The sequence below is a fragment of the Stenella coeruleoalba genome (genome assembly GCF_951394435.1).
Source record: "Stenella coeruleoalba genome assembly, chromosome: 15".
Taxonomy (NCBI): domain Eukaryota; kingdom Metazoa; phylum Chordata; class Mammalia; order Artiodactyla; family Delphinidae; genus Stenella; species Stenella coeruleoalba.
The window spans coordinates 79,047,012-79,061,375 of NC_137161.1; the positions used below are offsets into that span (position 1 = coordinate 79,047,012).

Consider the following 14,364-nt stretch of genomic DNA (forward strand, 5'->3'; position numbering starts at 1 on the left):
TTTAAGTGCACTATGATTATATTTTGTATGGTTTCATTTCTTTTATATTTGTAAAGGTTAGTTTTACTACCCTGGGTATAGTCTATCCTGGTGAATATTCCACAGGCACCTGAAAAGAATGTGTATTCTACCATTGTTGGGTAGAGTGTTTTATAAATGTCAATTAGATCCAGTTGGTTGATGGTATTGTTCACTTCTTCAATAGCCTTTCTGATTTTCTGTCTACCAGTACTATTACTTTCTGAGAGAAAACTGCTAACGATAATTGTGAATTTGTTTATTTCTCCTTTCATTTCTGACAGCCTTTGCTCCATGTATTTTGAAGCTCTATTTTTGGGTGCATACACTTTTTGGATTGCTATGTCTTCTTGGTAAATTGACCCTTGTAATCCTTTGCTCTAAATACTTTGTCTGGCTATATAATAATAATTAATACAGCCACTCCAGCTTTCTTTTGAATGTTTTCTTCATGGTAAATCTTTTTCCATTCTTCTACTTTTTGCCTATTTATATCATTATATTTGAAGTAAGATTCTTGTAGACGGCATTATAGTTAGGTCTTTTTTTTTAACTTATAAACTATTTCTTTTATATTTTTATTATTATTTTTAAAAATATTTACTTATTTGGCTGCGCTGGGTCTTAGTTGAAGCATGCGGGATCTTCGTTGCCACGTGTGGGATCTTTTAGTTGCGGCATGCAAGGTCTTTAGTCGCGGTATGCGGGATCCTTAGCTGTGGCATGCAAACTCTTAGTTGCGGCACATGGGATCTAGTTCCCTGACCAGGGATCAAACCCGGGTCCCCTGCATTGGGAGCATAGAGTCTTAGCTACTGGACCACCAGGGAAGTCCCAGTCTTGTTTTGTTTTTAATGTCATTACTGATCTCTTTGGATTTAGATCTACTATTTTATTAATTTTGTTTTTTTCTTGTCTCTCTATTTCCCCTTTCCTGCCTTCTTTTAGGTTATTTTAATGTTTTTTAGTATTTCATTTTAATTTATCTATTGTGTTTTTGACTATTATCTTTTTGTATCGTTTTCAAGTGTGCTCTAGGGAGCACAATATACATACTTAACTTTTCAAGTCTACTTAGCATCAATATTTTACCACTTCAAGTGGAATGTAGAAAACTTTCCACAGTATATGTCCTTTTAACCTCCCCATTTACATAATGGTTGTCATATATCACATTGACATACATTGGAAATCCCACCAAATAATGTCATAATTTTTGCTTTCAACCATCATAGTTGTAAAAACTTAAGAATAGTTTGTTGCATTTGCCCAGATGTTTACCATTTCTGTCGCTTTTCCCAATCTTGATATTTCAGTTTCCTTCTGGCACTATTTCCCTTCTGTCTGAAAAACTTCCTTTAGTATTTCTTTTTGAGTAGGTATGCTGGGAATGAATTCTTTTAGTTTTCCTTCATCTGAAAATGTCTTCATTTCACCCTAATTCCTGAAGGATATTCTCACTGGATACAGAATATGGGTTGACAGTTCTTTTCTTTCCACACTTTAAAAATGTCGTTCTACATCCTTCTGGCCCCCATAGTTTCTAATGAGAAATCCACAGTCATTTGAATTGTTATTCTTTAAAAATGAATGTTTTTTTCTGGCTTCTTTCATAATTTCTTCCCTGCCTTTTGTTTTCAGCAGTTTAATCAGAATGTGTCTGGTTGTGAATCTCTTTGGGTTTATCCTATTTGTAGCTTACTGAGCTTATTGAATTTGTAGGCTTATGTCTTTTGCCAAGTTTGGAAAGTGTCCAGCCAGTATTTCTTCAAATATGGTCTGTTCACATTTTGCTGCTTTATTTTATGGGGGAGCTGGGGTGGAGAATGCTGCTCCATATTATAGGCCGTCTTATCTGGAAACAGAAAGTGTTTTATTAATATTAATATGGATATACCACTCTTTGGATTAAAATTTGCCTAATAAATATTTCCTATCCCATTACTTCCAGTATTCCTGTATTCTGATATTTATGTTTTTTGCTTTGGTTTAATTATTTCATTTGACATGCTCCTTTAATCTATACATTTTGTCCATTTATTATTTATTATTTTTTGTGATCAGTTATATATTTTGGACTGTGTTATTTATCTTCCTTTTCCTTTATTTCCTTTTCTCCTTTATTGTTTTCCATTAGCTTGGTTACATTTTCTGTATTCTTTTCTTCCCACTCCCTGCTCCACATATTACTTTGGAAGTTATACATCCTATTTCATTCCCTTTGTAGGTTACCCTTAAATTTTTAATTTGTATACTTGAACTAACAATGTCTGCAGCATATGTCTACCCTTTTAACTAATACAGGAACTTAGTCACCATTGGGGCCCAATACTTTAATTACATCTTTTTATACCCCCAAATTGGTTACTGTTGTTATCATTAGATTTACTCACATTCGCTCACTTTTATTTGTATTTTTGTTTATCGTTGCTGCTTTCTTAACACCACTTCTTCCTGGGTTATAATATATACCATATATAGGAGATATGTGTACAATACAAAGGATATATAGGACACATACTTTTATATAGATATATAGTCAGTCCATAAAAAGTCTGTTAGTAGTAAAATCTCTCAATCTTTACAAAAAATAATCTTATTTTTATCCTTGCTCTTCAATAATAATTTAGCTAAAGAATTTCTAGATACACTCTTATTTTCTCTTGAAGCAACTTGAAGATACTCTTTTTTAAAATTAATTAATTATTCATTTTTGGCTGCGTTGGGTGTTCGTTGCTGCGTGTGGGCTTTCTCTAGTTGCGGTGAGCGGGGGCTACTCCTCGTTGCGGTGTGCAGGCTTCTCATTGTGGTGGCTTCTCTTGTTGTGGAGCACGGGCTCTAGGAGCGCGGGCTTCAGTAGTTGTGGCACGCAGGCTCTAGAGCACAGGCTCAGTAGTTGTGGCACACGGCTTAGTTGCTCCATGGCATGTGGGATCTTCCCGGACCAGGGCTCAAACCCGTCTCCCCTTCGTCAGCAGGTGGATTCTTAACCACTGCGCCACCGGGGAAGTCCATGAAGATGCTCTTTAACACAGTCTTCAGGCTTCTAATGTTGCCATTAGCAATCTCCTGGCAGTGTCATTGTCATTCCTTTGAAGGTATCTGTCTTTTCTCTCTGGTTGCTTTTAAGATCTTCTTTATGGTATTTGGCAGTTTCACAGGGATGTATATAGTTCTGAATTTATTCGTCTTACTGGAACCAGTGCTTTCTGAAACTGAGGATTTATATTTTTCACAAAAACTGGCATTTTGTAGACACTATCTCTTCGAATATGTTGTCTCCACCATCTGCCTATTCTCTTCCCCATGGAACTCCTGTTAGATGTGTGTCAGACCTCCTCATTCTATTCATGTCTCTTACACTCTCTGGATCAGTAAGTTTTTGTTGTATAACAAATCATCCCCAAATGCACTAGCTTAAAATAACAACCATTTATTCAGCTCATGATTCTGTGTATCACCAATTTAGGCTAGGCTCAGTTGGGTGGTTCTTATGGTCTTGGCTGAGCTCACTCATGCATATGTGGTCAGTTAAGGACTGGCTGGTCTGGGATGGCCTCAGTTGGGATGGCACTTCTTTGCTCCACACTGTCCCTCATCTTCCAGCAGGCTACTCTGGGTTTATTCATTAAGGGTTTTAAGAGAATGAACGGAAGTGCCCAAGGCCTCTTGAGGCCAAAGCTCAGAACCAGCATCACTTCCACCACATTTTATTGGTCAAATGAAGTTGCAACCGCAGCCTAGATTAACAGGGTGGAGGAAAAGACTCCGCTTCTTGATGATAGGAGCTGCAGCTGCAAAATCACATGGAGGAAAGTGGAATTTTATAAAATTAAGAAAGTGATGCTGTACCTCTGTATTTGTGTCATTTTTCTCTCATGTTTTTTTTTTTACTACTTTCTTTATCATTTTAAACATACTTATTTTGGACTTCCCTGGTGGTCCAGTGGTTAAGATTCCATGCTTCCACTCCAGGGGGCACGGGTTCGATCCCTGGTGGGGGAACTAAGATCCCGCATGCTCTGTGGCACAGCCAAATAAATAAATAAATAAAAATAAAAACATATTTATAGTCTATCTTGGTTTATCTATCTATCTATCTATCTATCTAGTCTAGATTGGTTTTGGGTGCTTAATCTTGCTGTTTTTGTATCTCCAGACTTTTGACTGGGGTTGAGTTTTCTTCTGCGCACTATCAACTCATCTTCATCAGGGCTTTATCTGTGGGAGTGCTGTGTGACCTCAGTTGAGGACCTGTTCTTTTAGAGCAAGTTTTGTATTTGTTTCTGTTAAGTAACCCACAGATATTACTAAGCCTGGGACCAATATTTATGTTAATCGCTCAGTTATAGGTTAACAGGTGGAGTCACGTTGAATCTAAGACCTGTGTGAGCACTGGCTCTTGGTTCACAAACTCTCAGGAGGCATTTAAAAAATTCTACCAGCCACGCTGAGACAGACAAATTTCCTTCTTGTCCTTTTGTGCCTAAAGGTCTTGTGTTTTTTTTTTTCCTTTCATTTTTGCACATTATTTCACTGAAGGTCTAGCCCCAGACAGTCCCAGCTTTAGTTGGAGTCTCTGTTTCAAACCCCACTTTGCATAGATCCAAGGCATCACTTTCTCTGGATGACAACCTGCCCCCATTTCTGCCTGTGCCTCAAGGTTCCCTCATCTGCCTAGTAGGGCAGCTGTGGTCAGTTTACCTTTGTTACCCTCTTCATTTCTAGCTCTTGGAGATTTCCTTTTGGTTCTTAATTTCTTGGATTTGAAAGGAAACTGTTGGTGGTGGTTTTTTGTTTTAGTTTTAGCTGAACTTTCCTAGGTGTTTACAGCAGGATAGTTTTCAGGTTATATAATCTACTCTATTGCTCAAAACACAAGTCCAAATACAAACACAAATTATTTTTTTTTTAAGAACTGGAATCAAAATTTCCTGGCTGTCAAAGCAGGTAGAAGATCTGCAGAACACAGTTTGAAAACCACTGAAACAGAAGGGCAAACCCAGGCTTCTTGCCACCTGCTTCCACAATTCTGGCCCTCACACCCTTCATGTTCTGGGACTTGGGGTAAGTTACTTAGCTTCTCTGAGCCTTTTGTTTCTCTTCTGTATGGATGGCCATACCTAACTCCCAGAACCTGGGAACATGCATGGAAAGCCCTGGCCCTGCGATGCTTGAGGTGGGAGTCTCTCCAAATGGCAGTCTTTGGTATAATCTAGAACGTTGCCTCAGGCGTAACACCCCTCTGCCCAGCCAGGTGAATGGAGGGCTGGCTGGAGGCAGGTTTCCAGGCACTGTTGCAGGCTGTTCTGAGCTTCCTCACAGACAGGAGTACAGAGTAAAGTCTCCCCAGGCAGAACCCCGGTCCTAGCGGTCCTGTTTCTCCTTTGCATCCATTTCTGGGAGGACAGCCCGTGCTGGCCACACCTGACCACAGTGCTTTCCAACCAGCCCTGGGCAGGGACCCCTTGAGAAGGCACCCCACCCCCTCCCCACTGACCTCGGCTTCCAAACAGCCCATTCATCCTACGGGTCGGGGGTGGGCTGTGGGCGGTGGTGAAGGATCCCCGTCCTCTTGCCCCAGACCCCGGGGCCGGGATGGGGGACACCCCAGCGGAAGCGGCGACCCCCAGGGAGGCCCCTGCACAGGAAGAAAGGCATTTCTGTCTCGCTCTGAATCCGCCTCGGGTTTCGCACTTCCCTTCCCCGGGACAATCCCGACCTTCACCGTGAAGGAACTTTTGCAAACACACACACGCACATGTATTTTTGGAAGAAGGGGAAGAATTCCAAGAGAACCTCTGCTCGGTTAAAAATGAAGTGAAGATTATATTAAGAATGAAAGGCGAGCGGGGCCGCTCAGGCGCAGACAGAGGGCCCTTTCATCGGCCGGGCCGCGCGCCGCGGGCAGCTGCCAACACAAACGCGGGCGGAACAGAACCTGCGGAGCCGTCGGCCGCTGCCAGGCCGCGTCCCCGCCGCTCGCGGGCTGGCGCCGCTCCCCGTTTCCGCTCTGCTGACGCACCGAAATCGCCGGGCGGCGGGGACGCCGGGGCCGCGGGGAGAGCGCCGGAGGGTGGACCGGGCCGGGCTGCGGGGCGCGGTTCCTGGCCGAGCTTCACCTGAGCGCCCGGAGCGCCCAGGTGGGGCCCGGAGTTTCCCATCCGCGCGCTTCGGTCAACACCACTGCCTGCCTCCCCTCGCTGGGGCCGCCCCTCTGCCCCGGGCCGCTGCGCGTCCTCAGCCCAGCCCCCAGCGCATCGTGGGTGCACACTGGGCTCCAGGCAGCCTCCTCCGTGAAGCCCGCCTGGATCATCCCTGCGCTGGACTCCGACGGGCCGTACCTGGTCCTTCCTCGAGACCCCTGTTAGGCCCAAGCAGAGTCTGCAAGCCTCCTGCAGCCCCTCACCCAGTGCGAACCTCTCCCATCCCCAAAGGTGTCCGTGGGGCGAAGAGAGGGTCCATGCCTGACGCCGGCCCCAGACGTGGCTGCTGAGTGTTCCCCATACAAATCTCTCCGTGGAGGATGGGCAGCCTAATGGTTTGCTAACCCAGGACCATTACTCCCATTAATAGTTATTAATTAATGGTTGTGAAAGCCATTCAACCTGACCTGTTAAATGGGCACAGCCAAGTCATCCTTCCCTACTTCTCAGGACTTGTGTGAGGCTGAGGAAAAAGTCTGAGGAGAGGTAAGGACGGCTTGGGAACTGCAGGGTGCCCGGGCCTTTCTCTATGAGACAGGCACTCCTGGCCACTGCCCAGATCTGCCCTACTCATGCCTCCGCCAAGGCACTGCTTCCCACCCCCTCACAGGAGGATTAATCACTCTATTCAGAAGCTCCAGGACTCCCCGTAGTGGGAGAGGTTATGTCAGCCCACAGCCTGGCCCCTGGGAATCTTCCTTCCCAATCCCACCTCATCACTTGGCTCCCACCCCAATGCCAGAGGAGGGCACTGGTCCTGTTGGCCAATCAAAGAACACCACCCACCTGCCTGATTGGTTCTGGGATGAGCAGTGACCCACCCTACGGAAATCAAGGCTTCCCTGTGAAGGCGGGCAGTGAGGCTCTGGGTCTTGGTGCCTGAGAGGAGTGAGCTTGAGGCTGCTAGGGGTTCCCCAATGCCTACAGGAAAGCAGAGGTGAGAGAGGCGGTGGGTGAGGGGGCGAGAAAGACGAAAACCCAGAGAGACACCAACGGAGACACAGACGTCATCCTGGGTCGGCAGGACCCAGCTGTGCTGCAGACAGAGCCACCCCGGGCCACCCATGACAATGACCAATCCATTGTCTTTCAGTTTGGGCCCGAGTAAGTTGGGTTTCTGTCAGCTGGAGTTGAGAGTCCCACCTAATATCCTCACCACACCTGAACAGTAAAACCTGAGCCCTTGCACTTGGTACTTGTGACCTTCACAATGTGCAACCCGCTTCCCTTTCTGGCCTTGGGCTGCCTTTGCCCGTCCAGCACCTTACCACTTACGAAGGATTTTCACAAGCGTGATTGGAGGCGATCCTGACCACAACGCAGGTGTTGGATAAGGAAGCTGAAGCCTCAGGGCTAAGTGCCGTATCCAGAGTCACAGAGGCATGATGTGGACCAATTCCAGCCTAGTTGTCTCTGACCACAGCCAGTCTCCCAGCCACAGCAGCCAGCCTCCCTCTCCCCTCCTAAGCCCTCCCTCCCACCCGCTCCTAAACCCCACACTCGGGTGTCTCCACAGTGCAGTGGCTGTGGTCCCCCCCTCCCCCGCCTCCGCTGCTGACCTCTGTCCTTCACAGCTCAGTGTGTGTCCGCCTCCCCTCCCCCTCCTCTGAGCCTGCAGTCTGCACCAGTCATTTGGCGTTTGTGCTTCCGATGCTGTGGGCTGGGTTGCTGTATCCCCACCTTGCTCCCCAATGCACAGAGTCAGGGCTAAAGGCAGGAGCCTGTCCCATGCTGCTCTAGGTGTGCCTTTTGAATACTGAGGGGGCAGAAACCACAGGATGTGACAATGGATGAGATTTGGGAAGTGAGGACGGGAGAGGAGAGTCAAATACGGTGACCCCTTTGGTTTGTTTCTGGCTTGGGTGTGATCATTAACTAAACTCAGAAACGTGAGAGGACGCCCGGGTTACCCAGAAGAGACCAGGGAGGGGAGGTCTCAAGGCCCCAGGGGATACAGCACAGAAGGTCCAGAGAGGACAGGGCTGGAGGAAGAGGTTCAGGAGGCTCGGAGGTAAAGGTGGAGGCTGAGCGCCTTGGGAGTGGATGCGTTCACCCGAGAGGAACTCATTCATGTGGGAGAGGAGATGATCAAGGACAGAATCCCAACATTTGCGGGACTGGCAGAGGAGGGGGGCTAGGTGGGGGGAGCGCAGTGGGGAGAGAAGAGGAGGCAGTTCAGTGAAGAAGACAGAACAAGGAGAGTGCTTTGTGAAAGCTACATGAGAAGGTGCTTTAATAAAGGACTGCTCCAAAGTGGCAAGTGATTTCAGAGGTCCATGGGAAGACTTCTTTCCAGAAGGAAGGTGCCCTCTGGGACTAGTTCCAGAATATATAAAGAAGTCTTTCAATTCAACAATGAAAGGACGAATGATCTAATTAAAAAATGGTCAAAGGATCTAAATAGACATTTCTCCAAAGAAGATATACAAGTGGCTAGTAAGCACATGAAAAGATGCTTGACTTCAGCTGTTCTCAGGGAAATACAAATCAAAACCACAATGAGATACCAGTTCACACCCACTATAATAGCTATAAAACCACTACTAGTATGACGACTACTACTACTACTACTGCTACAACCCCAAAATAACAAGTGTTGGCGAAGACGTGGAGAAATCAGAACCCGCATACGTGGCTGGTGGCATGTAAAATGGTGCAGTTCCTGTGGAAAACAGTATGACTGTTCCTTAAGAAATGACATGTGGAATTGCCACATGACCCAGCAATTCCATTCCTAGGTATATACCCAAAAGAACTGAAAACAGGTGTTCAAACAAAAATATACACAAATGTTCACAGTAGCATTATCCATAATAACCAAGAAGTGGAAACAAAGCAAATGTCTACCACCTAATGAATGGATAAACAAAAGGTGGTATATACATCCAATTGTATATTATTCAGCCATAAAAAGGAGTAAAGTATTGATACACAGTACAACATGGACGAACCTTGAAAACATTATGCTAAAGTGAAAAAAGCCAGAGACAAAAGGCCACATATTGTATGATTCCATTTATGTGCAACGTCCAGCACAGATAAATCCATAGAGGTGGAAAGGAGATTGGTGGCTGTCAGGGCCTGAGAGAAGAGAGTGGAGTGTGACTGCTGATGCGTATGGCCTTTCTTTCTGGGGTATCAGAATATTCTCGAATTAGATACGGTGATGGTTGTACGACCTGCGAACATGCTTTTTTTTTTTAAAAAAAAAACCATTTAATTGTGTAACTTTAAAGAGTGATATTTACAGTATGTGAATTATGTCTCATTTTTTTAAAAGAGGAGGAATATGTGAAGACATCCTCTTGTACAAGTTGTTAACTCTCCTGGAAGGATAACGAGGAAATTGCCAACAGTGAAGGGACCAGGAATGGGGCAGAGGGCGAGGATGGGAGGGAGGGCACTTGTACATCAATTCTGAGTCATGGGAATGGATTACATTTTTCAAGAAGTAAATAAATAGAACAAAATAAATGGCTGTTGGTGAAAGAAGGAGGCAGGATTGAAGGAGTCTTTTTTAGGAGGGAGAGGCTGGGCCATGTTTGGAGGCAGAAGGGGAGAAGAAGCCTGTGTGTCACAAACAGAGGAGGCTGATGAACCGCTGAGGCCCGGATCGACAGCACAGAAAGGGGCAAGGGGTGGGCATTTCCCCCACCCCTAACTCCTGCCCCGAGGACCCTGGGGAGGAGGTGAGGGGGGCAAAGATACAGAAGTAGGGGTGAGGGGAAAGGGGGGTCTTATTTCATGCCCAATGACGTTTATTGGCTCTGTGGAGGAAGAGGCCAGGTCACTGGGCCTGGAGATAGGAGAAGGGGGTGCTGGAGGGGAAGAAGGGGCATGAGCATCAAGGGCAAGGTTAGGAAGGGCTCCCTCATGGAATCCAGAAAGGAACCAGTGACGCAGGAGAGGGCTGCTGAGTAATTCTGAGGTTGGAAATCCACCTCGGTGATTTTCACATCCATTCCATGGAGCTTGAGTAAGGCTCTTTGTGTGCCGGGACACTGTGCTATTGATGGCGGGCAGCTATCGGCTGTGGCCAAGCAGGGGTCAGCCCACCTAGGCGTCTGCTTTAGACTCCAAACGCCACCGCACAGGGTGGGGCAAGTGGGCCTTGCGGGGGTTTAGGAGAAACGGGGGTGGAGGCGCCAGCCCTAGCAGAGGGGCACAGCATGGGTGGTGCCCGGGGAGTGACCCTTGGGCTGGGGAGCCACGCCATCTCTGGGGTGGGGACTGAACTGGGTAGTTCAGAGGGGCTGACATCGTCGTGACCTTCAGTCCTCCTAGTCAACTGCACATTTTCCAACAACTGTTCACAATTAAGTTGGAAACCCTCACCGCATTTCCAGCCAACTGGTTGCTGTCTGCTGTTGGCTCCTAGGGCTCCCCTGACACCGAAGATGCCATCAGGTTTGGCTTTCACCACCACCACGGAGGGAGATAGCCCTGTTGTTAAGGTGTCCGTGTGCCCGCAGCCCTTCTCTGGGTCGATGATCGTCTCCAGATCTGCAGCCCTGCCCAGGGTTCTGGGGTCCCATGGCCCCCACTTGCCCCACCAGCGCTTGCCCTGCCCTCTTTAGCAGTCGCTGCCGCCCATGGCTCATGCTGAGTTCACAGTCTTCTTGTCTGACCCGGGTTCATCTTTATTTTCCATCAAGGGTCCTTGAACCAGATTTCCTCAACACAGCCAGCCAAGGCAGACCTCATTTCAAGCCACCTATTCTGCATTGTCTTTGACTTGTCCATAAGGATTTCATGAGGTACGTGAACATAGCTTATAAGTGAGCTCTATTTATTCCTTCAACAAACTGGGGCTCCTGTCTCTCTGACTATGCAGGGGAATGGAGGACCACAGTCAGGTGACATCCTGTCCCTGTCCTGGAGGAGCTCACAGCCTTGGGGAAGTCAGGCCAGACCATCCAGTTACTGTGGGGTGTTGGGAACCAAGGCCCTGGGCATCTCGGAGGCAGCTATGTCAGGGTGGTGAGGGAAGGCTGCCTGGAGGAGGGGACGTTTAAGTTTTTTTTTCTTTCCAGGTTTATGCATGTATTTATAACTATCTTATACGTGTGATTTTTGTATAAAGAAATTAAAATAATTTTTTAAAATATGAGAAATGTTTTAACACCAAGAAAAGAGGAAGGTTTATGATTTTATTTGCCAGACTGGGGGCAGAGAAGTTCGCTCTTGTGCTGAATGGCCCCTTTACCATGATTGTTGGGATGACTGACAGTTTGCTGGGGACACGTGTCCTGCCTCTTTGTGAGCCCTGGAGGCTTCCACTCAGGATCCTGTCTTAAGTTAAGCTTTGGAAGAGGAATGGAAATGCGGTCTGGTCTGAGAGCAACACATGGGGAGGTACAAGGGGTGGAATGGTGTGAACATTTAGGAACCGCAGGTGGCTCAGCGTGGCTGGAAGGCAGGGAGCCTGGCAGGGAATGGCTGGAGATAGGCCAGGCCTCCTATGCTAAATTAGAGAGTTTGAACTTTATCTCAAAGGCTACTGGGAGCAACTGAAGCATTTAAGCCGGAGCAGGATGGGGCTAGCAGGTGGAGGAGGGATGGAGTCTAGGACTGGGGAGGCTAGGGGGAAAGGTGTCCAGTGATCAAGGAGAGAGGTCGTTACATCTGAGCCAGGAAGGGCAGAGAGATGGAGAGTTAGGGGCTGATACAAGGGACACTACGGAGGCAAAACCCTCAGCTTTGGGATGAGGCTGAGCGGGAGGAGGGAGGGCAGCAGGGCCCCTGAGGGTCTGGCTCAGGGCTGGGGCGGGGGGGGGGGGGCAGCAGTGTGAGGGAAATGACTTTCACTGCCTTGTGTGAGTGTGTGGAGATATACTCTGTATGTGCGGAGGTCTCATGAGTCACGCAGGAGTCCCTCCAACACAAGCCACAGCAGCATGAGTTTGGCCAGCCTGTTCCTGGTGAACAGATGATGACGCTGGCTTATCTCCGCTTACTTATCCATCTCGCAATTTACCTCGAGGTTCTCAGAAACCAGCTTAGATTTTGCATCAGGAATTTGGATTCAGGTTCCACTGGCATCCAGTGAGCACCTGTCACAGTTGCTGCACAAACACCGCGTCACTAGGCAGGAGAAAGTGTGGGGCTCTTCCTGGAGTCCATCTTTTCCAAAGTGGCCGTTTGTCTGGAGTCTGTCTCCTGGGGCTGTTCTTATTTCCTGACGTTTCTCAAAGAGCAGCCACAGTGCCCCCGCCCCACCCCCCCCAAGTCAATTCCCGTCGTGGATGGTGAATTTTCTGGGTCTGACATTGCTTCTCCCTAGAAGGGTGTTTCTCCTTCTGTCTGAGTGGTCAGGGAGGACGAGCTCAGCAGGAGGGAGCTGGTAAAGGAGGCAGGACGGGGACGCAGAGATCGGACTCAAGTGCTGCCCCACCTGCAGCTGCGCTTTTAGTGTGAAGGGCTGTGAATTAAGAAAATCACATTTGGGGCTTCCCTGATGGCGCAGTGGTTGAGAGTCTGCCTGCTGATGCAGGGGATGTGGGTTCGTGCCCCGGTCCGGGAAGATCCCACATGCCGCGGAGTGGCTGGGCCCGTGAGCCATGGCCGCTGAGCCTGCGCGTCGGAGCCTGTGCTCCGCAACAGGAGAGGCCGCAACAGTGAGAGGCCAGTGCACCGCAAAAAAAAAAAAAAAGAAAATCACATATGTAAGAAAGATAACATATTTTTTGGTTTATTACAATATTTATATCATATCACCTTCTTATCTATCTTCTGGCATTTCCGTCTCTTTCTAGAATGTTTGCCTCCTAGGCCAAAAACACGAGTGCCCTGTGTGCAAACGCAAACACACAGGCTTTTTTGCTTAACTGATGCTTTGGATTAAGTCTGACTCCTCACTGTTATGATGTCATTATCATGACCGGGTTGACCAAAGCGATTAGAGAGGTCAAGGTAAGCTTCTTAATGAGGTCAGGAGAGAAGGAGCCAAGTAAAGAGCCCAGCCCTTCCCTGCAGCCAGCCTGGCTCCTGAGCCAGAGAGAGAGAGAGAACAGAAGTCTCCAGGGTTGCTGTTCACCTGGGGAGGAGTCTGCAGGGCTCCCCAGGGCCCAAAGGAGGGTGTGATTTCTCAGCCCGACACAAACACAGCTCTGCGTGATCCATCCCGTCTGTCTGCCCGAGTGACATCCACGCAAAGACTTATTTTCGCAAATGTGCAGATGCACAGGTGGGTCACCTCTGGGCCTCTGCTCCTGCCATGCCCTCTGCCTGCCTGCAGCGGCCCTTCAGGCTCCTTCTTTGTCACAAGTCACCTGCCTGCAGAGCCTCTCTGCCTCTCCAGCTGTGCTGAGGACTGACCACACTTGCTGCCTTTTCCTCTTGGAGGACAGGGGCCCAGGAGTTGGGCCCCAGTGCCCAGCCAGACCAGTCTTATGGAGCGACCATGTGAAGCAGCTGGGTCAAGAGAGAGGCCTAGAGCCGTCCTAAAAGGTCTCCACCCCAGCCAGGGCCCTTCCAGCCCCCCAGCCCAGGGCACTTGCTGCTGCCGCCCAGGCGGGCTGGCCTGGAAGCATAGAGCAGGTTTTGTCGCCACCTATTGCCCGGTTTGCTCAGCAAAAGTCAGCCAGGGCTTCAGGCCTTGTCTTGAGGGAAAAGAGCCCAAACCCTCTTTAGAAGACAGCAACCGGCCTGGGGGGCGAGTGGGGAGAGGTCCTTGAGCACCTCACAGAAAGGCCCCCCCTCCACGCTAGAAGTGCTCCAGCTTGGCCCTAACTGGGTGACCCGGGCCGAGACCTTCCACCCTAGGCCGCAGCCACGGCTCTTAAGTGAGATGGGAAGTTGTCGGTGAGGGTCCAGGAGGGGACAGCAAGGCTCGCAGAGGGTTGAGCACCGCGGCTGGGTGGGGACGACCAAGCCCTCTGGGAGCCGGGGGCCTTTCCAAGCCAAGCCCGCTGCCGGCTGTGAGGCAGGAGAGGCAGCGATTTACATCCTGGCTCTAACGGGGAGAGCCCGGAGGCCCTGGGGCAGTGTCTTACTCTCTCTAGGCCAGCTTGTTCCTTCCCTGGTAAGTGCAGGGCCACTGCTCACCTCCCAGGATTGTGGCAAGAACGAGCTGCAGCGATGCTGTGAGGGCCCCGGGCTGCCCCTCAGGTGGCAGCTGTCATCACCCAGCACCACACTG

General features: G+C 48.7%; 1 protein-coding gene across 5 annotated transcripts in view; it reads left to right on the forward strand.

Moving 5' to 3' along the window:
* TRIM50 (tripartite motif containing 50) overlaps window positions 1–14,364 on the forward strand; it is a 60,104-nt gene that overhangs the window by 9,194 nt on the left and 36,546 nt on the right. For all 5 annotated transcript variants that reach the window (XM_079946144.1, XM_079946142.1, XM_079946147.1 and 2 more), the window contains 2 exons: window positions 4,935–5,085; window positions 10,880–10,981. The gene's annotated coding sequence lies outside the window, so the exon portion shown is untranslated. The remainder of the gene's footprint in view (window positions 1–4,934; window positions 5,086–10,879; window positions 10,982–14,364) is intronic.